At 47.5% G+C, this 26,366-nt stretch overlaps 1 protein-coding gene across 4 annotated transcripts in view; it reads right to left on the bottom strand.

The window, feature by feature from the left end:
* ezh2 (enhancer of zeste 2 polycomb repressive complex 2 subunit) overlaps positions 1-17,111 on the bottom strand; it is a 126,408-nt gene extending 109,297 nt beyond the window's left edge. The window contains exons 1-2 of one of the 4 annotated variants that reach the window (XR_005460723.1): positions 16,825-17,111; positions 15,632-15,775 (exon numbers count right to left, since the gene is read on the bottom strand). The gene's annotated coding sequence lies outside the window, so the exon portion shown is untranslated. The remainder of the gene's footprint in view (positions 1-15,631; positions 15,776-16,824) is intronic. The other 3 variants (XM_038797779.1, XM_038797781.1, XM_038797780.1) reach the window with 3 other exon arrangements.
* Positions 17,112-26,366: the final 9,255 nt, after the last annotated feature.

The raw sequence follows: 26,366 nt of genomic DNA, 5'->3' as shown, positions 1-26,366 counted from the left end.
GATCTACTCCATGTGTACTTTATCCAAACCTTTTAGCATCATCTTTACCTCAATTTGATCTCCCCTCATTCTTCTAAACTCTAGATAGTATAGGCTTAAACTATTCAATCTCTCCTCGTACGACAAACCCGATACCTCTGGAATCAATCTTGTGAACTTCCGCTGAACTGCCTCCAATGCCATTACATCTTTGCTCAAATAAGGGGACCGAAACTGTGCACAATACTCCAGGTGTAGTCTCACTAATGCCTTGTAGAGTTGCAACAACACTTCCTTACCTTTATATTCAATTCCTTTTGCTATAAATGCAAACATTCCATTTGTTTTCCTTACTGCCTGCACGAGGACACCCAGATCCTTCTACAACACAGCACCATGAAGTCTCTCCCCATTTAGATAAGTTTCCTTCCAGTTCTTTTGACCAAAATGCATGACATCACACTTATCCACGTTAGGCCCACTTTCCTAATCATCTACATCCATATGTAAGGTTCGTACTTCCTCATTGCAACTTACTATCCCACCTATTTTTGTGTCATTTGCGAATTTGGCTGTAGAACCTTCTATCCCTGTATCCAAATCATTAACACATTGCAAATTGCTGGGGCTCAAGGACCAAACCAAGTGCCACCCCACTAGTTACATCTTGCCATCTAGAAAAAGACCAATTTATCCCAATTCTCTGACTCCCATCCGTCAGCTAGTCTTCTATCCAAGCTAATAAATTACCCCTTATCGCATGCGATCTCAACTTGTGAATTAACCTCTACTCGGTAGCACAGTGGTTAGCACTGTTGCTTCACAGCGCCAGGGACCCGGGTTTGATTCCTGGCTTGGGTCACTGCCTGTGTGGACTCAGCACGTTCTCCCCATGTCTGCTTAGGTTTCATCCGGAGGCTCCAGTTTCCTCCCACAAGTCCCATAGATGTGCTTGTTAGGCGAATTTAAATTCTGAATTCTCCCTCAGTATACCTGAACAGGCGTGGGAGTGTGGTGACTAGGGGATTTTCACAGTAACTTCATTGCAGTGTTAATGTAAGCCTGCTTGTGACAATAATAAAGATTATTACATTCTGTGCGGCACCTTATCGAACACCTTACAGAGCTCCAGATATGCTACAGGATCCCCATTATCCACTTTGCTTGTTCCATGGGGTCGGTGCAGACTCGATAGGCCAAATGGCCTCCTACTGCACTGTAGGGATTCTAGAAAGCCGACATCCCATTGAAGAACATTAAAATAAGATCTGCCATCATTGTTTTTCAGGAAAAGCAATCATGTATAAACTGCTAAGTACACCGTTTGGTTAGGCAATTATCCAAATATGTAATCATAACTGAATTATGGATTAAAATAGTAAACCCCGAATGAAGGAGGAAAGATATTAAATAAGAAATTTCCTGAAAGGAATTTAAATTCTGGAAAAAAATGAAATTGTCCGTAAGTGAGATTATTATTAGTCGGGGTTTCCCTAAATTAGGTAGTTTGCCAGAATAAACTATGATCTATTTGTGACAGACTTCTCCAGTTGAGAAAGGTATATTTTTATTCAATTTTAAACACTTTCTACTCAAAACAAAATAACGGATATCAAAAGTAACAGAACATGCCAACCTATGACCAGAAGAATCCCCACACCTAGCAGCTGATGGTAACCAACACTTTAAAGTGAAGAATAAACAGACTCATCGCTTATTGACTCCCTCACTCACTCCCCTCGAGATGAACATCACCTAATCAAGATACCACTGTGGAGTAAAGCATCTGACTGCTTTTGCAGCCACTGCATTTATATGGATAGTCCAGTTCAGCTTCTGGTCAATGGTAACCCCAGGATGTCGATAGCAGGGGATTCAGCAAAGGTAACACCATTGAATAATAAACGGGTAATGGTTAAATCCTCTCTTGCTCCTCTTGAGAGGAGTTATAGGGAGGTAGTCACACCTCAGGTAAAATAAGAAGGTAGATGGGTTACCGTCAGGGGAGGGAGAGGGAACCGGCAGGCAGTGCAGGGATCCCCTGTGGTCGTTCCCCTCTATAACAAGTATACCGTTTTGGATACTGTTGCGGGGGACGACTTATCAGGGGTAAGCAATAGGGCACAGGTCTCTGGCACAGAGTCTGTCCCTGTTGCTCAGAAGGGAAGGGAGAAGAGGAACAGAGAACTTGTCATTGGGGACTCCATAGTTAGAGGAACAGACAGGAGGTTCTGTGGGAACGAAAGAGACTCACGGTTGGTGTGTTGCCTCCCAGGTGCCAGGGTTCATGATGTCTCTGATCGTGTTTTTGGGATCCTTAAGAGGGAGGGGGAGCAGCCCCAAGTTGTGGTCCACATAGGTACCAACGACATAGGTAGGAAGAGAGATGGGGATTTGAGACAGAAATTCAGGGAGCTAGGGTGGAAGCTGAGAGCTAGAACAAACAGAGTTGTTATCTCTGGGTTGTTACCCGTGCCACGTGCTAGCGAAGTGAGAAATAAGGAGAGAGAGGAATTGAACACGTGGCTACAGGGATGGTGCAGGAGGGAGGGTTTTGGTTTCCTGGATAATTGGGGCTCATTCTGGGGTAGGTGGGACCTCTACAAACAGGATGGTCTTCACCTGAACCAGAGGGGTACCAATATCCTGCGGGGGAAGATTTGCTAGTGCTCTTCGGGGGGGTTTAAACTAATTCAGCAGGGGGATGGGAACCTAAATTGTAGTCCCAGTGTACAGGATATTGAGAGTAGTGAGGTCAGGGATAGGGTTAAAAGTTCGAAAGAGGGCACCGGCAAGCAAGACGCTGGTTTGAAGTGTGTCTACTTCAACGCCAGGAGCATCCGGAATAAGGTGGGTGAGCTTGCAGCATGGGTTGGTACCTGGGATCTCGATGTTGTGGCGATTTCAGAGACACGGGTAGAGCAGGGACAGGAATGGTTGTTGCAGGTTCCAGGATTTAGATGTTTCTGTAAGAACAGAGAAGATGGTAAAAGAGGGGGGGGTGTGGCATTGTTAATCAAGGAAAGTATTACGGCGGTAGAAAGGACGTTTGAGGACTCGTCTACTGAGGTAGTATGGGCCGAGGTTAGGAACAGGAGAGGAGAGGTCACCCTGTTGGGAGTTGTCTATAGACCTCCGAATAGTTCCAGAGATGTAGAGGAAAGGATTGCAAAGATGATTCTCGACAGGAGCAAGAGTAACAGGGTAGTTGTTATGGGGGACTTTAACTTTCCAAATATTGACTGGAAATACTATAGTTCGAGTACTACAGATGGGTCAGTTTTTGTACAGTGTGTGCAGGAGGGTTTTCTGACACAGTATGTAGACAGGCCAACAAGGGGCGAGGCCACATTGGATTTGGTACTGGGTAATGAACCCGGCCAGGTGTTAGATTTAGATGTAGGTGAGTACTTTGGTGATAGTGATCACAACTCGGTTATGTTTACTTTAGCAATGGGCATGGATAGGTATATACCGCAAGGCAAGAATTAGGATGTATAGGATGGGGAAGGAAACTGCAGGGGATGGGTACAATTGAAACGTGGAGCTTTTTCAAGGAACAGCTACTGTGTGTCCTTGATAAGGCAGGGAGGAAGTTGTCGAGCAAGGGAACCGTGGTTTACTAAGGAAGTTGAAGCACTTGTCAAGAGGAAGAAGAAGGCTTATGTTAGGATGAGACATGAAGGCTCAGTTAGGGCACTTGAGAGTTACAAGTTAGCCAGGAAGGACCTAAAGGGAGAGTTAAGAAGAGCGAGGAGAGGACACGAAAAGTCGTTGGCGGATAGGATCAAGGAAAACCCTAAGGCTTTCTATGGGTATATCAGGAACAAAAGAATGATTAGAGTAAGATTAGGGCCAATCAAGGATAGTAGTGGAAAGTTGTGTGTGGAATCAGAGGAGATAGAGGAAGCGTTAAATGGATATTTTTCGTCAGTGTTTACACTGGAGAAAGACAATGTTTTTGAGGAGAACACTCAGGTTCAGTCGACCAGGCTAGATGGAATTGAGGTTCAAAAGGAGGAGGTGTTAGCAATTTTGGAAAATGTCAAAATAGATACGTCCCCTGGGCCAGATGGGATTTATCCTAGGATTCTCTGGGAAGCCAGGGAGGAGATTGCAGAGCCTTTGTCCTTGATCTTTATGTCGTCTTTGTCGACAGGAATAGTGCCGGAAGACTGGAAGATAGCAAATGTTGTCCCCTTGTTCAAGAAGGGGAGTAGAGACAACCCTGGTAATTATAGACCTGTGAGCCTTACTTCGGTTGTGGGTAAAATGTTGGAAAAGGTTATAAGAGATAGGGTTTATAATCATCTTGAAAAGAACAAGTTGATTAGCGATAGTCAACACGGTTTTGTGAAGGGTAGGTCATGCCTCACAAACCTTATTGAGTTTTTTGAGAAGGTGACCAAACAGGTGGATCAGGGTAAAGCGGTTGATGTGGTGTATATGGATTTCAGTAAGGCGTTTGATAAGGTTCCCCACGGTAGGCTATTGCAGAAAATAAGGAAGTATGGGATTGAAGGTGATTTAGCGGTTTGGATCAGTAATTGGCTAGCTGAAAGAAGACAGAGGGTGGTGGTTGATGGCAAATGTTCATCCTGGAGTTCAGTTACTAGTGGTGTACCGCAAGGATCTGTTTTGGGGCCTCTGCTGTTTGTCATTTTTATAAATGACCTGGAAGAGGGTGTAGAAGGATGGGTTAGTAAATTTGCAGATGACACGAAGGTCGGTGGAGTTGTGGATAGTGCTGAAGGATGTTATAGGATACAGAGGGACATAGATAAGCTGCAGAGCTGGGCTGAGAGGTGGCAGATGGAGTTTAATGCGGAAAAGTGTGAGGTGGTTCACTTTGGAAGGAGTAACAGGAATGCAGAGTACTGGGCTAATGGCAAGATTCTTGGTAGTGTAGATGAACAGAGAGATCTCGGCATCCAGGTACATAAATCCCTGAAAGTTGCCACCCAGGTTAATAGGGCTGTTAAGAAGGCATATGGTGTGCTAGCTTTTATCAGCAGGGGGATTGAGTTTCGGAGCCACAAGATCATGCTGCAGCTGTACATAACTCTGGTGCGGCCGCACCTGGAGTACTGCGTGCAGTTCTGGTCACCACATTATAGGAAGGATGTGGAAGCTTTGGAAAGGGTTCAGAGGAGATTTACTAGGATGTTGCCTGGTATGGAGGGAAGGTCTTACGAGGAAAGGCTCAGGGACTTGAAGTTGTTTTCGTTAGAGAGGAGAAGGCTGAGAGGTGACTTAATAGAGACATATAAGATAGTCAGAGGGTTAGATAGGGTGGACAGTGAGAGTCTTTTTCCTCGGATGGTGATGACCAACTTGAGGGGACATAACTTTAAATTGAGGGTGATAGATATAGGACAGATGTCAGAGGCAGTTTCTTTACTCAGAGAGTAGTAGGTGTGTGGAACTGCCTGCAACAGTAGTAGACTCGCCAACTTTAAGGGCATTTAAGTGGTCACTGGATAGACATATGGATGAAAATGGAATAGTGTAGGTCAGATAGGCTTCAGATGGTTTCACAGGTCGGCGCAACATCGAGGGCTGAAGGGCCCGTACTGCGCTGTAGTGTTCTATGTTCTAGTGTTCTATGGGCATTGCCTGGCACTTGTGTGGCATGAATGCTAGTTGCCACCTGTCAGCCCAAGCTTAAATATTTGCCAGGTCCTGGATCCTTTGGCTATCTGCATTTGGACATTGATTGCCTCAGTATCGGATGAAATCACCATGGTACTGAACATCCCCACTCTAATCTTATGATGAAGGATCGTCATTAATGAGGCAGCTGGAGTTGGTTGGGCCGAGGACATTACCCTGAGGAACTCCTGCAAAGATGTCCTGGGACCTAAATGTTTGACGTCCAGAAACCACAACTATCTTTCTTTTTATTAAGTATGACTCCAACCAGTGGAGAGCTTTCCCCATGACTCGCATTGACTCCAATTTTGTTAGGGCCCTCTGATGCCACACTTGGTCAAATGATACAAGGACAGTCACTCTCACCTCACCTCTGGAGTTCAGCTGTTTTCTCCATGTTTGGACAAAGGCCGTAATGAGGTAAGGAGCTGAGTGACGCTGGCTGAACCCAAACAGCATCAGTGATCAGGTTGTTGCTGAGTAAGGTGTCACTGATGATCCCTTCTGTCACTTTACAGATGATTCAGAGTAGACTGATGGGGCAATAAATAGCCAGGTTGGATTTGTCCTGCTTTTATTGGACAGGATATACCTGGACAATTTCCACATTGCCAGGTAGATGCCAGTGTTGTAGCTGTACTGGAACAGCTTGGCTAGGGGCATGACAAGTTCTAGAGGCGGAATATTGTCAGGGTCCATAGCCTTTTGCAGCATCCAGCGTCTTCATGTGGAGTGAATCGAATTGGCTGAAGACTGGCATCTGTGATGCTGGGGACCTCTGGAATAGGCTGAGACGGATCATTGACTTGGCACTTCTGACTTGGAAGAGACCAAGAAACACATTATTTTCATGAGAAAAGTTTCAAACTTTATCAGATGCAAACAATAGATGGCCTTGGGTAGGTTTTTACTTTTGAAAACATTTGGTGAACCTCCATTTGACTTCCTCTACGGCAAGTACATCAGAGATAAGGCGATCAAAACTATAGGCAATACACAAGCTGCGGTCTCACTAAGGCTACTGTACTCAAATCCCCTTATAATGAAGGCCAACATACAATTTGCCATCCTAATTGCTTGCTGTACCTGGATGCTAGCTTTTAGTGACTCATGAACAAGGACACCCCTGTTCCTTTGGATAGCTACACTGCCCAACCTCTTACCATTTGAAAAATACTCTGCCCTTCAGTTTTTCTACCAAAGTGGATAACTTCACACTATCCGTTATGTTCTTGCCCATTCACTGACCCTCTCCAAATCCCCTTGAAGCCTCCTCACAACTCACATTCCATAACAGTCAAGAGAGGAACTCTCCAGCGCCTTTGGATAGATGAACGCCGATACCACAGGGTAGACACTGCAATCCCCAACCAACATTAGTGCCGTAAACTACAAAGGAACAAAGTAGCAGCCGTCCATTGAAGAAAGCACACCACACTGCCAAACGCAAAGGTGAGCTTATTACCAAGAGCAATCTTCCATCCCAGCAGGTGTAATAGTGATCCACACAAAGGGAAGAGAGAAAAAAAACACTAGAGATAAGCTTAATGTTCAACAAAGTTTACTTATAGCAACTGAGCCTTCTACTCCTCTGGCATACTGAAAACAGGATATGAAAGGGTTGCAAGACCCCCAGAACCTGGGAACTTAAGACTTGAGGGGGGAAATTGGGGATAGTAGTAATGATGCAAGTACTTGGGGTAACTGGAATAACTTGTAAATACATTGGACAAACACACACAGGTGCAGTATAAAAGGTCTGACACATAAGGGAGTAACTTTGGAACGAGTAAAGTCCAGCCCCCACAGTGATGTAAGCGAACATATGACCCACACTCAGAATCAGCATAATGTTGAACACCATTCACCTCTTATGTGTGTGTCAGAGGAAAATATTAACTGTGACTAATCACTATGTAAAGAAATGACGAGTACCAGTCAAACATAATGTTCTTCTCTACCTACACTCAACCATTGCAGCACAAGTCCTGAGTAATTCATGGCATTTTAAAAGACCTTCAAATAGTCCTGAAAAAGCAGCACCCATGCTGACAGAAGCTAACCTGATATTATTCCCTTTGCAGCTTATCCTTCAAATATGAAGCCATGACAAAACAAGTTTTTTTACAGTGAGGGCATAACCAAATTGGGTCTACAAAATGCGCCAACTTCAGGTTTTTAAAAAAAAAAATCCAAGCAGAGTATAACAATCATTGGGAACTCTGCAATCCTTCAAGAATTATGGAATAAAGTAATCCTATACCCAAACATCAGATAAAAATCATAAATGCAATAGTGTGAAGGTTGAGAAAAGCATGCTGGAAATCCGTAATTTAAAAATGGTTACGGTTAGCTGGTCTTTCACTTTCACACTACACCTTAAAGTCTTAAGCACATTGCACATTCACCAGTTAGTTAGCCCCCTCGAAATTACCAAGGGCATTCAGTCTGGCACCAGACAAACCAACATACCATCATGTTTGCCAGATATATGACTATCTAGTTAGTATGTGCTGCAGTTGATGACACACCCTCTGACTCATTCTACTTGACTCAATGATTCCAGGACACTTCTCACACCCTGTTCAATTTCACAACTTTTTTCCTATTATCATATAAATCAATTTACTCTTCTGCCGACGAATGCAGTTAGAATTCAGCCACTTCTTTCATATCAAGCACCAGTGTATAAATGCATTTCATAGCACAATAATTAAATACAACCTTCTCTTTCGGCAAAGATGTGCAGGTTAGGTGGATTGGACATGATAAATTGCCCTTAGTGTCCAAAATTGCCCTTAGTGTTGGGTGGGGTTACTGGGTTATGGGGATAGGGTGGAGGTGTTAACTTTGGGTAGGGTGCTCTTTCCAAGAGCCGATGCAGACTCGATGGGCCGAATGGCCTCCTTCTGCACTGTAAATTCTATGAAATAATAAATGTTGGTATCGTGGCCGGTACAGCCTTGGAGGGCCGACGGGCCTGTTCCTGTGCTGTATTGTCCTTTGTTCACAAGATTCTGATGGGGTTTGACAGGTAGACAAGTTATTTCTCTTGGCTGGGAAGTCTATAACACAGGGCACAGTCTCAGGGTAAGCTGCTGATCATTTAGGATTGAGATGAGGAGAAAATACTTCAGTCGAGAGTTGTGAAACTTTGGATTGTCTAGCCCAGAGGATGGTGGACACTCCATTGTTGATTAAAAATAAGGTTTTGAGACTTCCGGTTGCGGCTATGACCAGCTAAGTCGCACATTTGGCAGCTCGTGCGACAAAGGTGTTTAAGGGCCGATTGGAGGGCCCCGACGGTACTGTAAAGACGAATCCCGGTGGGGGAAGGCTCCCTGAGGAGAGTGAGACCAACTTTATGGTCGGTACTCGGAGTGGGGCGACAAAAAAAGCGGCAGCAGCTCCCCGAAAAAAGCGGGGGAAGAGGACCAAAATGGCGGCCGGTGGCGCACTAGAAGATTGGAGAAAATGGGCGGAGGAGCAGCAGGCCGCTCTCCTCCGGTGTTTTACGGAGCTGAAAGTGGAACTCTTAGAGTCTATGAACGCGACGACCACAAGGCTGATGGGGGCCCAGGCGACCCAAGAGGCGTCGATAAGAGAGCTGCAGCAGGAGATGACTGCAAGGGAGGAGGAGGCCACGGTCCTCGTGGGAAAGGTGGAGGTGCACGAGGCACTCCACCTGAAATGGCAGAGCCGCTTTGAGGAGCTGGACACTCGAATGAGGCGGAAGAACTTGAGGATCCTGGGCCTAACAGAAGGCCTGGAGGGGCCTGATCTCCCGAAATATGTAGCGGAGATGCTGAGCTCCCTGATGGGAGAGGGGGCCGGTCCATCGCCTCTGGAGCTGGAAGAAGCATTTCGGGTCATGGCTAGGCGGCCTAGGGCGAACGAGCCCCCGAGGGCGGTGCTGGTGCGATTCCAGCGTTTCTGTGATCGGGAGAAAGTGCTGAGGTGGGCCAAGAGGGAGAAAAGCAGCAAATGGGAGAATTCGACGGTGCGGATATATCAGGACTGGAGTGCGGAGGTGGCAAAGCGGCGGGCCCGGTTTAACCGGACGAAGGCGGTGCTGCACGCAAAGAGGATCAAGTTCGGAATGCTGCAGCCAGCGCGCTTGTGGGTCACCTACAAGGACCAGCACCATTACTTTGAGACCCCAGAGGAGGCATGGACTTTTGTTCGGGAGGAAAAGCTGGACCTGAACTAGAACTTGGGAACGCCGGCGGTCGAGGCCGCCCGAGTACCCTTGACTGATCAAGTGGCCCATGTCTTTCTTAGGCCAGGTCGAAACTTGGTTAAAGTTGATGGATCGTTTGGTTTCTTTGAAACTTGTGTTATGGGGGGTTTCTTTGTTCCTTTTTGTGTGTCTCTTCCCGTTGCCAACTTCCCTTAATTATTGTTGTTGTAGGGGGGGCTTTTTTACTGTTTCTTGATCTGTTCTTTAAGGGTTATGGTTACTGTTCTGTTCGATGGAGGGTGATGGTTAAATACGTTATTATTGGGTAGTTATTTAGTTATGCAGGCATAGTTATGTATTTATGTATTTATTTGAGATTTGTTATTTATATTGTTATATTGTTAAGTTGGGGAGGCGGGACGGGGGGGGTGCAAGTTGGTTATGCGGGTTTTCTTTTTCTCTTTTTTCTTCCTCTCGTTTTAAGGGGGCTTTTTTATGGGCTTGGATGGGGACGGGGGTGGAATTGAAGATGGCGGGGTAGGGTGTGGCCGGGCGAAAGCGCGGGCTTTCCCCTGTTTCCCGCGCGCGGGACGGAGGAAGGGGGAGGAGAGAAGAGTGGGGTGTGGCCAGCAATGGCGGCTTTTCCCGCGCTGAAGCGGGGTCAGAGAGGGATGGCAAGGGGGGGGGGGGGGGGGGGGAGGCCCCTCCCCCCCCACATCGGGAGGAGTCGGAGTGTGGCAGGGGCAGCCGGGTCAGCAAAAATCAGCTGACTCTCGGGAGTACGATGGTGGATACACCGCGGCTAGGAGGGGTCCTAGCCGGGGGGGGGATACCGGGTTGCTGCTGGAAAGGCCGAGGACGGGAAGGGAAGAACGGGAGAGAGGGGGGGGGGGGGCCATCGCCATGGGGAACGGGTCAGAAGGGGAGGGTCGACCCGGGGCGAACAGGGGACAGGACATGGCTAATAGACAGGGGAAAGGGACAGGTCGCTCCGCGACCCGGTTGATTACTTGGAACGTGAGGGGGCTGAATGGGCCGGTCAAGAGAGCAAGGGTTTTTTCACACCTAAAGGGACTGCAGGCGGATGTGGCAATGTTGCAGGAGACTCACTTGAGAGTAGTAGACCAGGTACGCCTGAGAAGGGGGTGGGTGGGACAGGTGTTCCACTCAGGCTTGGACGCAAAGAACCGGGGGGTGGCGATTTTGGTGGGAAAGAGGGTGTCGTTCGTGGCGGCGCAGGTGGTAGCAGATAAGGAGGGTAGGTACGTGATGGTGAAGGGTAGGCTGCAGGGAGAGAATGTGGTGCTGGTGAATGTGTATGCCCCGAATTGGGATGACGCGGGTTTTATGAGGCGCCTGTTGGGCCTCATTCCGGGTCTGGAGGCAGGGGGCCTGATCATGGGGGGGGACTTCAATACAGTGCTCGACCCTGGGCTGGACAGATCGAGTTCCAGGACGAATAGGAGGCCGGCAGCGGCAGAGGTGCTAAGGGGGTTCATGGAGCAGATGGGGGGGGTAGACCCTTGGAGATTTGGCAGGCCAAGGGCGAGGGAGTATTCTTTTTTCTCCCACGTCCACAGGGTGTACTCCAGAATAGACTTTTTTGTACTGAGCAGGGGGCTGATTTCGAGAGTGCAGGACACGGAGTACTCGGCCATTGCGATTTCGGACCATGCACCACACTGGGTAGAGGTAGAACTGGGGGAAGCACGGGACCAGCGCCCGTTGTGGCGCCTGGATGTGGGGCTGCTGGCGGACGATGAGGTGAGCGGAAGGGTCCGGAAGGGCATTGAGAGATATCTGGACACGAACGACACGGGCGAGGTGAAGGTGGGGGTAGTCTGGGAGGCCCTGAAAGCAGTGATCAGAGGAGAGCTGATCTCCATAAGGGCACACAGAGAAAGGAAGGAGAGGCAGGAGAGGGAGAGACTGGTGGGGGAACTTATAGAAGTGGACAGGAGATATGCGGAGACACCAGAGGAGGGGCTGTTGAGGGAGCGGCGCAGTTTACAGGCCCAGTTTGACCTACTGACCACTAGGAAGGCGGAGACGCAATGGAGAAGGGCACAGGGCGCGGTCTATGAGTACGGGGAAAAGGCGAGCAGGATGCTAGCACACCAGCTGCGCAAGCGAGATGCAGCCAGAGAGATTGGGGGAGTGAGAGAGAAGGGAGGGAACGTAGTGCAGAAGGGGCAAGAGGTGAACGGGGTCTTCAGGGATTTCTACAGGGAATTGTACCGGTCTGAGCCGCCCAGGAGGAGGGGGGGAATGGAGAACTTCCTCGATAGATTGAGGTTCCCAAAGGTCCAGGAGGAACGGGTGGAGGGGCTGGGGGCGCCGATAGAGCTGCAGGAGCTAGTTAAAGGGATAGGCCAGATGCAGGCGGGGAAGGCGCCGGGGCCGGATGGGTTCCCGGTGGAATTTTATAAGAAGTATGTGGACTTGGTGGGTCCAGTGCTGGTGCGAGCCTTCAATGAGGCGCGAGAGGGGGGGGTTCTGCCCCCGACAATGTCACAGGCCCTGATCTCCTTGATCCTGAAGCGGGACAAAGACCCGGTACAGTGCGGGTCCTACAGGCCTATCTCCCTCTTGAATGTAGATGCCAAACTGTTGGCAAAGGTCCTGGCAACCAGAATAGAGGATTGTGTGCCAGGGGTAATCCATGAGGACCAGACGGGGTTCGTAAAGGGACGACAACTTAACACAAATGTCCGGAGACTGTTGAATGTGATTATGATGCCAGCAGTGGAGGGGGAGGCTGAGATAGTGGTAGCACTGGATGCGGAGAAGGCATTCGATAGGGTGGAGTGGGAATACCTGTGGGAGACGCTGGAACGGTTTGGGTTTGGGGAGGGATTTATCAAGTGGGTGAAGCTGCTGTATTCGGCCCCGATGGCGAGTGTGGTTACAAACGGGAGGAGGTCAGAGTATTTTGGGCTCCATCGAGGTACCAGGCAGGGATGCCCCCTATCCCCCTTACTATTTGCATTAGCGATCGAACCGTTGGCGATGGCACTGAGGGGTTCAGGGGGGTGGAGAGGACTGACAAGGGGAGGGGAGGAACATCGGGTATCACTCTATGCGGATGATTTGTTGTTATATGTGGCGGACCCGGAAGGGGGAATGCCGGAGGTAATGGAAATACTAGCGGAGTTTGGGGACTTTTCGGGATATAAATTAAACGTGGGTAAAAGTGAGGTCTTTGTGATACACCCGGGAGATCAGGGGGAGGGAATTGGGCGGCTCCCCTTTAAGAGAGCAGTAAAGAGCTTCAGGTACTTGGGGGTGCAGGTGGCAAGGAACTGGGGGACCCTCCACAAGCTGAACTTTTCAAGGCTGGTGGAGCAGATGGAGGAGGAGTTCAAGAGGTGGGACATGGTACCGCTGTCGCTAGCAGGGAGGGTGCAGTCAGTCAAAATGACGGTCCCTCCCGAGGTTCTTGTTTCTGTTTCAGTGCTTGCCCATCTTTCTCCCCAGGGCCTTCTTCAAGAAGGTAACTAGCAGCATATGGGCTATGTGTGGGCACATGGCACCCCTAGAGTGAGAAGGATTTTCTTGGAACGGAGTAGGGACAGGGGAGGATTAGCGCTACCCAATCTTTCCGGATACTACTGGGCGGCGAACGCATCGATGGTGCGCAAGTGGGTGATGGAGGGGGAGGGGGCAGCTTGGAAACGTATGGAGAGGGCGTCCTGCGGCAATACAAGCCTGGGGGCGCTAGTAACGGCACCATGGCCGCTCCCCCCCACAAGGTATACCACGAGTCCGGTAGTGGCGGCCACCCTGAAAATCTGGGGGCAGTGGAGGCGACACAGGGGGGAAGTGGGGGGTCTGATGGCGGCGCCACTGAGAGGGAACCACAGATTTGTCCCGGGGAACACTGGCGGGGGATTCCAGAGTTGGCACAGGGCGGGCATCAGGCAACTGAGGGACATGTTCATAGAGGGGAGGTTTGCGAGCCTGGGAGAGCTGGAGGAGAAATTTGAGCTCCCCCCGGGGAACACGTTTAGATACCTGCAGGTGAAGGCATTGCCAGACGACAGGTGGAAGGATTTCCCTTGCTTCCCGATAGAGGGGTGAGTGATAGGGTGCTGTCAGGGGTCTGGGTCGGAGAAGGGAAGGTCTCGGACATCTACAAAATAATGCAGGAGGTGGAGGAGGTATCGATAGAGGAGCTGAAAGACAAGTGGGAAGCGGAGCTGGGAGAGCAGATAGAAGATGGGACATGGGCGGATGCCTTAGAGAGGGTCAATTCGTCGTCGTCGTGCGCAAGGTTGGGCCTCATCCAATTTAAGGTGCTGCACAGAGCCCATATGACGGGGACTAGGATGAGTCGGTTCTTCGGGGGTGAGGACAGGTGTGTTAGGTGTTCGGGAAGCCCTGCGAACCATGTACATATGTTCTGGATGTGCCCGGCACTGGAAGAGTTCTGGGAGGGGGTGGCGGGGACGGTATCGAGAGTGGTGGGAACCAGGGTCAAACCAGGGTGGGGGCTAGCGATTTTTGGGGTTGGGGTGGAGCCAGGAGTACAGGAGGCAGGGGAGGCCGGAATATTGGCCTTTGCGTCCTTGGTAGCTCGGAGAAGGATCTTGATTCAGTGGAGGGACACAAGGCCACCAAGTGTTAACACCTGGTTAAACGACATGGCAAGCTTCATCCAATTGGAAAGAATCAAATTCGCCCTGAGAGGGTCGGTACAGGGGTTCTTCCGGCGGTGGCAGCCCTTCCTTGACTTTCTGGATCAGAGATAGGAACTGGAGGCCGAAACAGCAGCAACCCGGGGAGAAAGGGGGGAGGGGGGAAGGGAGGGGGGGATAGCAACGTAGGGAGCACGCCAGCGGGGGGTCGCGGGCAATGACTGCCCGAGGCCATCGGCAGAAAGGGAAAAAACGGTTTGGTTGCTAGACTGGTAGCGCGGGGGGGGGGGGGGGGGGGGGGGGGGGGGGGGGTGCGGTTGCGCGCGGGGGAGGGCGTGGGGAGGATTTTTCCAGGGGGATTTGTTGTGTTATAATTTAAAATGTAGTAGGGGTAAGTGTTTGTATCGAAAAATTTCAATAAAAATTATTTAAAAAAAAAAAAAGGTTTTGAGATGGGCAGATTTTTAGTCTTTCGAGGAATCAAGGAATATGGGGAGCAGACAGCAAAGTACGAAAGTGGTACTAAAGCCAGAAATGATCAATGAACACATTGAAAGGCGGAGCAGCTTTAAAAGAGCCATATGATTTCCCCCTGCTCCTATGTCTTATGGGTGGTGGAAGCAGAATCAACAGTAACTCCAAAAAGTCAACTGGATATAAGCTGTATCGGCACAATTTTCAGGGCTATGAAGAAAGAGGAGGGAGTAGGATCAACTGGATAGTTTCTGAGGCATAATAATCCAAGGAAGTTCAAATGTCAATTACCAAGAAGGGCAAGGAGGAGGATAACATTCTGTGGGATCCACCTTAGATCAGTAACGGTAACAAGGTTAAGAGTGGCAGTTTAAATTAGTCTTGCCTTTACAGTAACCCGCATTATCTTCAGCTTCACTAATAAAAAAGTATGAATAAATAACAATGCATCATATCAATAGTCTGTGATGTTGCTTTTAATGATTTTGTCACCTCCATTTCTAAATTAATTTAATTCCTCCAACTCCTTTATTTTCTAAGATATAGGTGCTGTTTCCTACTTGGTTTTTCCTACTGTAATACATCGTCTCATATTTATGTTCAAATTTGTCACTTATTTGCCCAGTTGTTACTCTTCTAATGCATTTTCCTATTAAGTTGCATTTTTGCTATGTTAGCTATACACCGTAGGTTATTCGTAAAGGCCCACCTTCTGAACCCTGTTTCGTTTGAGGTTTGGTGATCCTCAAGTTAAAGCACAACCAGTCAGTTCTTCCTCTCAAAAGGGGAAAGCAGCCGATGGTCATCTGGGACTGTGGCGATTTTACCGTACCTTTACCTAGATGGATATAATCTGCAAATTGATACAGAGTCACAAAACTGATTCATGTGGAATACAACGTTCTACCTGGGAATATTTAAATAACTACCTTGACCCTTATTTTCTAACTTTTGTCATTTGACCCCTGGCTCCCCATGCCCAAACTTTTGTTATGAGTGAGTGTTTACCCTCTTGAAGATCTTCTGAAAATCCCAGTATGACATCTACTGCATTACCCTTGCCCACTCTGCTACTGCTTGGACCTAAAGTGCAGAATCCATGCTGGCCCCATCATATTTTCTGTTTCTCGGTGCTCTACCGCTTCTTAGTGTGGATTCTTGTAACCTTCCTATCACTGTCGTTAAGTTGACTGGTTTGTCAAGCCGTTTTGCTTTTAGTTCCCCTTTCTGCAGACCATTCAGTCCACCATGCCTGTGAGTGCTCTCTGAAAAAAAATAACCAATTAGTACCGATCTTCTGTTCTCCCCCGCCTTGTACTTTTCCCTCCTACTTATCACATCCCACTTGATGACTGGGTTTTGACATCATGCCTCTGCACCTAGTTAATCAGCGTGCACTAATTCAATTGCCAATAGGACAGACGGTATCCCTCAGGGTACCCGGGAGTAGCAGAACTTACATGATTACATGGGGAAATCAATTTATAATAAACAAAAAAAAAGTTAATCGCCGATCCGGATGACTAAACTCGGCAGCTGATAACACAGGGATTTGATCGGAAGGACTGAACCCTCCGCGCCCCCGACAGATGAATACAGACTGGTCTGGAGGCAGTCTGATCCGATCAGTCCTTGAGGCGCCCCCATTATTCGTGATGATTGATGGATAAACACGTCCCTGGACACAGGCGCCGATGGAATGGGATTTGGGGGGTGGGGGGGACGTGGCGAGCGCGCGGATTCTAAACGCTGCCCGCGAGCGGCGATCGTTTGAATTCAAACCCCCACCCCTAGAGCTTCCATTCGCCACAAACAACCGAGCCGCTCACGGTCCCTAACCCAATCACTCGGTAAAGACCGAAGGGGAATTGGAGCAGAAGCTCTAACCCGCCTCTTTCTTACCTGGAGAGAGCGATAAACTGGCCCTTGCTCTCCTCCTGTGCCGCCGACAGCGGGGCTAAACTTGGAGCCGAAACTTTGGGAGAGTTTTCTTTGGGTGAGTTTACTGCCCGGCGAGATTAGTGTGTCGGTGATGGTGGGGCCAGCGGCCGGTGCCCTCGCTACCCCCCTGCCCCGCTTGCCTCTCCGTGCCCGGCTCCTGCTCTACGCCGGGCTCTCACTCTTCCTTTCTTTCTCTCTTTTGTCTTCGTTCTCCGCCCGGCTACACAGATAGGGCGCGAAAAGAGCGCGGCCAATCCAATCAAACTTTACTGGACCCCACTAACAAGCTCTGCTTCCGTTGGCCGGCCGCCACCCAGCTCCCTCCAATCGACGGCAGGCTCGCACGGGAGTGTGGGATGTGGACATGTGGTGCTTCTTTGTGTGTTTTTAGGGTAATTTTCTTTTCGCCTCCGCCAAGCGTTGAGTAACCTGAATTTAAGGAACTTGGGACTGTCAGGACGGAACTACCATAACGCATAGCGTAAAGAGAAACCTCAGGCTATGTGCTTGTAATCTCTAAATGTAACGTACATTCTATTTATAGTTCCTTGTCCCCCCCCCCCCCCCAGCTTGAAATCAAGACTCCGGTGACCATTGGCTGCTTGGCACCGATTGTTGCTGCTGTTGCATTTCCAGTTTTGAGCAAGTTGTGGTGGTGAAAGATTGCTCATTCCGTGCGCCGAATCCGCCCTGTGTTTCAAGATGAGCATAATGATTTTAACACGTTTACCTTTTATATTAAAATAAATTCGGGGGTTGCGTTTGGCCTCCGCTCCCCTGGATTTGGGTGTTGCTGTTCTTTTTGGCTTCTGCTGAAAAATTGGCTTGTCCTATTGTGATAGGATCAGACGTGACTCTGATTTTATCCCGGGTCGAATAGTTTGACACTTAACTCGTGTGGGCAAGGGCTACCTTTGGGAGGGATGCCAGCACGTGCAGACGCACATGCCTTAAGTGTCAGTACCTTCAAGAAAACAGGGATATGTGGATTTAGCTTAAGATATTCTTATTTTGGAGTGCAGCTTCTTAAACACGTTGTTGAAAATGTTTAGATTAAAACAAAACCTACCGAAGCAAGTATTTATTTTATAAGAAACGTTATTAGTATCACAAGTAGGCTTACATTGCAAAGAAGTTACAGTGACAATCCCCTCATCCCCACACTATGGTGTCTGTTCGGATACACTGAGGGAGAATTCAGAATGTCCAATTCACCTCACAAGCTTGTCTTTCAGGACTTGTGGGAGGAAACCGGAGCACCTGGAGGAAACCCATGCAGACACGGGAGAACGTGCAGACTCTGCACAGACAGTGACCAAGGCGGGAATCAAACCCAGGTCTCTGGCACTGTGATGCAAAAATTAATCGAACATGTTGCAATATTTCACTGTACTTTTTTGGTGCTTTCTTGTAATTGATTTCTTTTCAGATTTTACTTCCATTCTCTGCCTGAAGATAGATCTGACCCACAGCTTGACAACTTCCATCAGGGCAGCACGGCAGCACAAGTAGATAGCACTGTGGCTTCGCAGCAGGGTCCTAGGTTCAATTCCCCACTGGGTCACTGTCTGTGCGGAGTCTGCACGTTCTCCCCGTGCCTGCGTGGGCATCCTCTGGGTCCTCCAGTTTCCTCCCACAGTCCAAAGACGTGCAGGATAGATGGATTGGCCATGATAAATTGCCCTTAGTGACCAAAAAGGTTAGGAGGGGTTATTGAGTTATGGGGATAGGCTGGAAGTGAGGGCCTAAGTGGGTCGGTGCAGACTTGATGGGCTGAATGGCCTCCTTCTGAACTCGTATGTTCTATCAGAGGTGGTGCAATGAGACAGGTCTCAAATCCACCCATGCGAGAACAGGGTTTGGGCCTCGTGCTGTTGCCATCAGTGTGATCCCCACCTACTGAGCCAGCAAGCCCACCCATGGAGCCCAGTTGCATGTTATTTCTATCACATGGCTGATCAAAAATCTCTCCCAGTCTTTTTTTTATTTTTTTTAAATTTAGAGTACCCAATTAATTTTTTCCAATTTAAGGGGCAATTTAGCGTGGCCAATCCACCTAGCCTGCACATCTTTGCGTTGTGGAGGTGAGACCCACACAAACACGGGGAGAATGTGCAAACTCCACACGGAATCTCTCCCAGTCTTACCACCTGTTATTGGTCTATATTGCTATATTGGAAGGATTTGTGAGTTAAGACTCAACCTGTTTGGCCACTTTGCGAATGTTTCGTCCTTGGCAATCAAGTCCTCGAGTGAGATTGAACCCAGATCCTTTGGCTCAGAGGCAGGGACACTACCCACTGGCAACAGGTGGGATGGCGGACCTTAGTAGAGGGGGGGTGGGGTCAGAAACCTCCGGTGAGGATAATAACATGGAACGTGCGAGGTTTAAATGGTCTGGTTAAACGTTCCCGAGTGTTTGCGCACGTAAAAGGTTTGAGGGCAGATGTGGTTTTCCTTCAGGAGACACATTTCCAGGTGAATGACCAGACGCAACAAAGGAAGGGATGGGTGGGGCAGACATTCCATTTGGGTTTTGAGTTTTATGTCGAGGAGGGTTGCGATCCAAAAAAGGAGGCATGTGTGATGGCTAGGGAGGTGCGGGAACCAGGGGAGGGGGGATTGCGGTTTGTGATGCTGAGTGGGGTCCTGGCGGGAGCGTTGGTGGTATTAATGAATGTATATGCACCCAATTGGAACAGCGCGGACTTTGTTAAGAAGCTGTTAGTGTCCATCCCAGACTTGGATTCTCATCAGTTGATTATGGGGGGTGATTTTATTGGGGGTTGGACCATCGGATGGAAAGGTCTAGCCCCATGTCAATGGTCAGGTTGTGGATGGCAGAGGAACTAGGGGTATTTATGGACCAGATAGGGGGGGTATTTGGACCCGTAGAGGTTCAGGCATCCGGGAGAAATGATATTGTTCTCCCATGTATATCGGGTATACTCCTGTACTGATTTCTTTGTGGTGGGGAATGCGGTGCTGTCGGGGGTCGTGGGGGAGGAATATGCAGGGTTAGTAATTTCGGACATGTACCACATTATGTGGATGTGAGGTTTGAAATGAGACAGGCGCAGAGACCAGGGTGGATTTGGATTCGGTGCTCCTGGCAGATAAAAACTTCTGTGAGACGGTGGCATTGGCGATTTAAAAAAAAAAAAACTATTCAGGGCTTAATCAGAACAGAGAGGTTTTCGGCTCCACGTTCTGGGTGGCATTGAAGGCAGTGGTCCAGGCGGAGTTTAGTCCTTATAAGGACCATCTGGATAAGGTTGAGAGGGAGGAGAAGCAGAGATTGGTGGATGCTATTGTAGAGGTAGACTGGAGGTACTGGGGGGGGGGGGGGGGGGGGGGGGGGGGGGGGGGGGGGGGGGGGGGGTGTGACTGGCGCCTGTTTGGGTACACCGAGGGAGAATTCAGAATGTCCCGTTCATCAAATAAGCCCGTCTTTCGGGACTTGTGGGAGGAAACCGGAGCACCTGGACGAAACCCACGCAGACATGGGGAGAACGTACAGACTCCGCACAGTGACCCAAGCAGGAATCGAAGGTGGGACCACTGCGCTACTGTGTCAGCCTTAATGGGAAGAAATAGGGATTAGAGGCACCATTGGAGTTGCAGGAGATAATAGAATGTGTGGGGTTGATGCAATCTGGGAAAGCACCGGGCTGGATGGCTTCCCAGTTAAATTTTCTAAGAGTTGACAGCCCACCTGGATATATATATATAAATGATCATTGGCGAAGGGGGTTTTCTGGCCACACTTGCGCAAGCTTGGATGATCCTAAAGAACAGTTAAGACCTGACGGGTTTTGGGCCTTATAGGCCCATCTCCCTGCCAAATATGGATGTGAAAGTACCGCCGAAGGTTTTAGTGAAGTAGTTGGAAGGGTGTGTACCGATGGTGGTCATGGAGGGCCAGAGGGACTTTTTTAAGGGTGGCGGTTGTCAAGTAATATCAGGAGGTTGTTGAATATGATATTGACCCCTTCACGGGGCAGAGTGCCAGTGGTTATATTCTCAATGGATGCGGCGAAAGTCCATGACAGGTTGGAATGGCGGTACCTGTTTGAGGTCCTGAGGATGTTTGGGTTTAGGCCTTTATTTGTTTCATGGGTGCGATTGTTATATGCATCCCCCACAGCGAGTGTGAGGACGAATGTGACAAGTTCACAGGGCTTTTCACAGTAACTTCATTGCAGTGTTAATGTAAGCCTACTTGTGACAATAAAGATTTTTTTTTTAAAATTGAGATGACGTTTTGGTTTGGGAAACATGTCGATACTAGCCCTAGTATACTAGTGGAGTTGTGGATAGTGAGGAGGGCTGTTGTCGGCTTCAAAGAGACATAGATAGAATGCAGAGCTGGGCTGAGAAGTGGCAGATGGAGTTTAACCCTGACACGTGTGAGGTTGTCCATTTTGGAAGGACAAATATGAATGCGGAATACAGGGTTAACGGTAGGGTTCTTGGCAATGTGGAGGAGCAGAGAGATCTTGGGGTCTATGTTCATAGATCTTTGAAAGTTGCCACTCAAGTGGATAGAGCTGTGAAGAAGGCCTATGGTGTGCTAGCGTTCATTAGCAGAGGGATTGAATTTAAGAGCCGTGAGGTGATGATGCAGCTGTACAAAACCTTGGTCAGGCCACATTTGGAGTACTGTGTGCAGTTCTGGTCGCCTCATTTTAGGAAGGATGTGGAAGCTTTGGAAAAGTTGCAAAGGAGATTTACCAGGATGTTGCCTGGAATGGCGAGTAGGTCATACGAGGAAAGGTTGAGGGTGCTAGGCCTTTTCTCATTAGAACGGAGAAGGATGAGGGACGACTTGATAGAGGTTTATAAGATGATTAGGGGAATAGATAGAGTAGACAGTCAGAGACTTTTTCCCCGGGTGGAACACACCATTACAAGGGGACATAAATTTAAGATAAATGGTGGAAGATATAGAGGGGATGTCAGAGGTAGGTTCTTACCCAGAGAGTAGTGGGGGGCATGGAATGCACTGCCTGTGGAAGTAGTTGAGTCGGAAACGTTAGGGACCTTCAAGCGGCTATTGGATAGGTACATGGATTAGGGTAGAATAATGGAGTGTAGGTTAACTTCTTAAGGGCGGCATGGTAGCATTGTGGATAGCACAATTGCTTCACAGCTCCAGGGTCCCAAGTTAAATTTCGACTTGGGTCACTGTCTGTGTGGAGTCTGCACATCCTCCACGTGTGTGCGTGGGTTTCCTCTGGGTACTCCAGTTTCCTCCCACAGTCCAAAGATGTGCAGGTTGGGTGGATTGGCCATGAAAAATTGTCCAAAATTCTACGATTAACCTAGGACAAAAGTTCGGCGCAACATCGTGGGCCGAAGGGCCTGTTCTGTGCTGTATTTCTCTATCTATCTAGCCCCTATTTATGGAGACCACCGATTCTCCATGGCAAGACTAGATATAACATTTAAACAGTGGCATAAAAGGGGTTTGAGACAAGTAAAAGACTTGTTCTTAGAAGGTAGATTGGAGAACTTTGAAGAATTGAGGGAGAAACACAAAATGCAGGAGGAGAAGTTTAGATATCTTCAATTACGAAATTTGGTGAAAAAGCAGTTGTCTTCTTTCCCTCAATTACCAGATAACAACCTTCCTGATAAATTACTCTTGCCAGATGATTTGGAAGATGGGTAAATTACTAACATTTACAGATGGCTGATGGACAAAAAGAAAACACTGATTGAAGAAATAAAACAAAAGAGTTGGATATAGAATTGGAATGGGGACTATGGAGTGAAATTATGCACAGGGTTAATACTACACCTTCAGTGGTGAGGATGAGCTGAATACAATTCAAGATAGTACATAGGGCCCATATGCCACAGGAAAGAATGCGCAGATTCTTCACAGAGGTAGAAGATAAATGTGAGAGCAGTAAAGGAGGACCAGCTAATCATGTCCACATGTTCTTGTCATGTCCACGATTAGTGGGGTTTTGGAGCTCGGTATTTGAAACATCAAAAATTGGGAGATGGAAATATTACTCTTGGAGGCAATTTTTGGAGTCTTGGAAATAGAACTTGGACTAATAGAAGGGAAAAGAGTTGATGTGGTGGCCTTCGCCACATTGATTGCCCAGAGGCGAATTTTATTAGAATGGAAGTCAGAAGATCCACCAAAAATCTTGACACGTTAGGGGATCTTATGAAATTCTTTAAACTTGAAAAAAAATTAAGGTTGCATTTCATGGCTCAGATGGGGAATTCTGGACAAGATGGAAGCTGTTCTTGTCCCTATTTACAAATCTATTTGTTGGCAGCAGGTAAAGGGATAGGATGGGGAGACAGGATAAACGGGAGGGAACGGTTTAATGGAAATAAGGGGAAAAAAATCTCAATTAGGAAAATTTATTTGTTTTTGATTGATTGTATGTTATGTATATCCTTATTTGAATAAATATATATTTTTTTAAATGTTTATATCAAATAGCAGAGCAGGCTCATGGGGCTAAATGGCCTCCTCCTGAGTCCGATGTGCCTATGGATTTTATTGGTTCTTCATTCTTTGCTGGGAAACTGGATTCCTATAATCTGTGAAAGCTTCTAACTAAAATACAGATATGAAGATAATTTCCTATAAGCACCATTTTATTCCTGTGAAGCACCATAGGATATTTTATTACATTAAAGGTGCCATAAACATAAAATAAGTTGTTGTATGTGTAGCACGTTTCCAAGATGATTCCCAAGATTTTAATAAGAAGTACAATTTTGTGCATGAGCATATGTCATATGAGGGCATAATTGGACTTAGCGGCGATGGCCTGTCCTCAGCCTAGCATTCATTGTGTTATTTACACATGAAGAACAGACACTTAGTAGGTGCTGGAGGTCCAAGCTGTGCTGTACTCTGAATTGCTCAAAGTCAGAAAGACAAGCAAACAAATTAGAGGTAGAATTTTAATAGCTTAGGGACAGTTTATGACCCGAGCCTCTGAACAATAACAATTTAATATTACTCAAAAGCTCAAGAGGAACATTGTTTAATTCATCTTAGATAATTCAACCAGAAGCCCCTGCTGAGTCTTGCCCCCCCCCCCCCCCCCCCCCCCCCCCCCACCTCACCAACCCATTGTTGTAAATTATTGTTTCTTCCAGGCATCTACGGCTTGTACCTCCAGCAGCAATCATTCTGGAAATTTATTCTAAGCATTAATTACTTTCTGGGTGACAAACAGCTTCTTGTTTTCCGTCTTAAAAGTTTTTTTTTGTTTGGAACTATGTTCCTTAATGCAAATGTCTGCATAGTTCATGGTTCATGTCAATATTTTGAAGGTAATATTTAGTTCTGTTGTTGTAATAGTAAGATAATAAAAATGCTGGGTTTTAGGGATTTCCAGAAAACCAAGAAATGGCAGTTTAAAAGCTTTACCCATGTTTGTTAATAAAGTCAGAATAGAAGACATGGAGTTATAAAACAGCAGTTGGCCTTGCTTAGTCACCTTGGGTATTGCACATTCTCTGCACGGTTTCTCTGGTGGCTCCGGTTTCCTCTCAAAAGTCCAAAGATGTGCAGGTTAGATGGATTGGCCATGCTAATTTGCCCCTTATTGTTCAAAGGTTAGGTGGGATTGTAGGGAAACGGCGAGGAAGGGTAGCCCAGTGATTAGCACTGTTTCTTCACAGCTCCAGGGTCCCAGGTTCGATTCCCAGCTTGGGTCACTGTCTGCGGAGTTTGTACATTCTCCCCATGTTTTCGTGGGTTTCCTCTAGGTACTCCAGTTTCCTCTCAAAAGTCCAGAGATGTGCAGCTAAGGTGCATTGGTCACGCTATATTGCCCCTTATTGATCAAAGGTTAGGTGGAGTTTAGGGATAGGGTGAGGAAGGACAGCACAGTAGCACAGTGGTTAGCTCTGTTGCTTCACAGCTCCAGGATCTCGGGTTCGATTCCCAGCTGAGGTCACTGTGCGGAGTCTGCACATTCTCCCCGTGTCTTCATGGGTTTCCTCCAGGTGCTCCGGTTTCCTCCCACAGTCCAAAGGTGTGCAGGTTAGGTGCATTGGCCTTGTTAAATTGCCCTTAGTGTCCAAAAAGGTTAGGTGGGGTCACGGGTATAGGGTGGAGGCACTGGGCTGAAAGGCCTTCTTCTGCACTCTGATAAGTGGATCTGGGTGGGTACTCTTTCGAGCCAACCTGATGGGCTGAGTGGTTTCCTTCTGCACAGTAGGGATCCTATGATATTAAATACATTGTAAATTAGGGCTAATTGACTTACAAGGGAAGATAGCCAAGAACAGGACTACATTGCGATGGAAATAGATGGAGCTTAGAAAGACTTTCTGGTTTCAATTTATCTGGGTGTTTTCCTAGAGACATTTGTTGTTGTAGTTTCAACCTTGTGTGGTTTGCGGCTCACAGAGGAGTTATTTGAAATTAAACAGTTAGACCTATGATGTAAGTAGAGTAAAATACTAACTTCATCATTAAGCAAGTGGAAGGTAGTGGAAAATATAAAGTAACCAGTAGATTAGCTTGAAAATATTTGAAAAGCAATTAAGACAATGGACAGAAGCCTCCACAGCCAAGAGAGGGTAAATGGAAAAAAAAATCTCTTGAGAATAGCTGGAGCTAAGGAAAATTCTCCAGAGGACAGTGGCATACTTGTGGGTGGTTCCTACAGAAATAAAAACCTTTAAAATTGATGTGTTTTATAAGGGACTCTTGGTGGAAGTGGGAAGTAAATGAGTTCATAATATTTATTTAAACAATATTGTTAAGCTAATATTGTTTGTTTTGTGAAAAGTTTTCCTTTTTTCCAATAAAGTTTGTTTTATTTAAAAAATGAAATCTTGTGATGTAGTTCTATTGAGGAAAACAAAGTATTCTGATTTTTAAATGTTAATGGCCCCTAACGAGATGTAACACCCCTTGTACTATTCCTAATTTTTCACCTGAAGTAGCCCTCTGGATTGACTTTTTTCATATGTCCTCTTGTACATAAGATCATCTATGAGGTGCATATCCTCATTTCCATGCAGAAAGCAGACAGAAGAGGAACCTGTAATAACCCTCATGGGACCCACGGGAATGATGCAATTCATCTCCCTTTGGGGCTCGTGGAATATGAGCTCCCCCACTGATGGGACAGGATTATCTTCACGAAAAATGCCAAGTAAAGCTAAATACATAGATACATAGAAGATGGGAGCAGGAGGAGGCCTTTTGGTCCTTCACGTCTGCTGCGCCATTCATCATGATCATGGCTGATCATCCAACTCAATAGTCTAACCCTGCTTTCTCCCCATATCCTTTGATCACATTCTCCCCAAGTGCTATATCCAGCCGCCTCTTGAATATATTCAATGTTTTAGCATCAACTACTTCCTGTGGTAATAAATTCAACAGGCTCGCCACTCTTTGGGTAAGAAATGTATCCTCATCTCTGTCCAAAATGGTTTACCCCGAATCCTCAGACTGTGACCCCTGGTTCTGGACACACCCATCATTGGTAATATCTTGCCTA

This window comes from Scyliorhinus canicula, chromosome 5, assembly GCF_902713615.1.
Source record: "Scyliorhinus canicula chromosome 5, sScyCan1.1, whole genome shotgun sequence".
Classification (NCBI taxonomy): Eukaryota; Metazoa; Chordata; class Chondrichthyes; order Carcharhiniformes; family Scyliorhinidae; genus Scyliorhinus; species Scyliorhinus canicula.
This window is presented reverse-complemented; position numbering and strand designations above follow the sequence as displayed.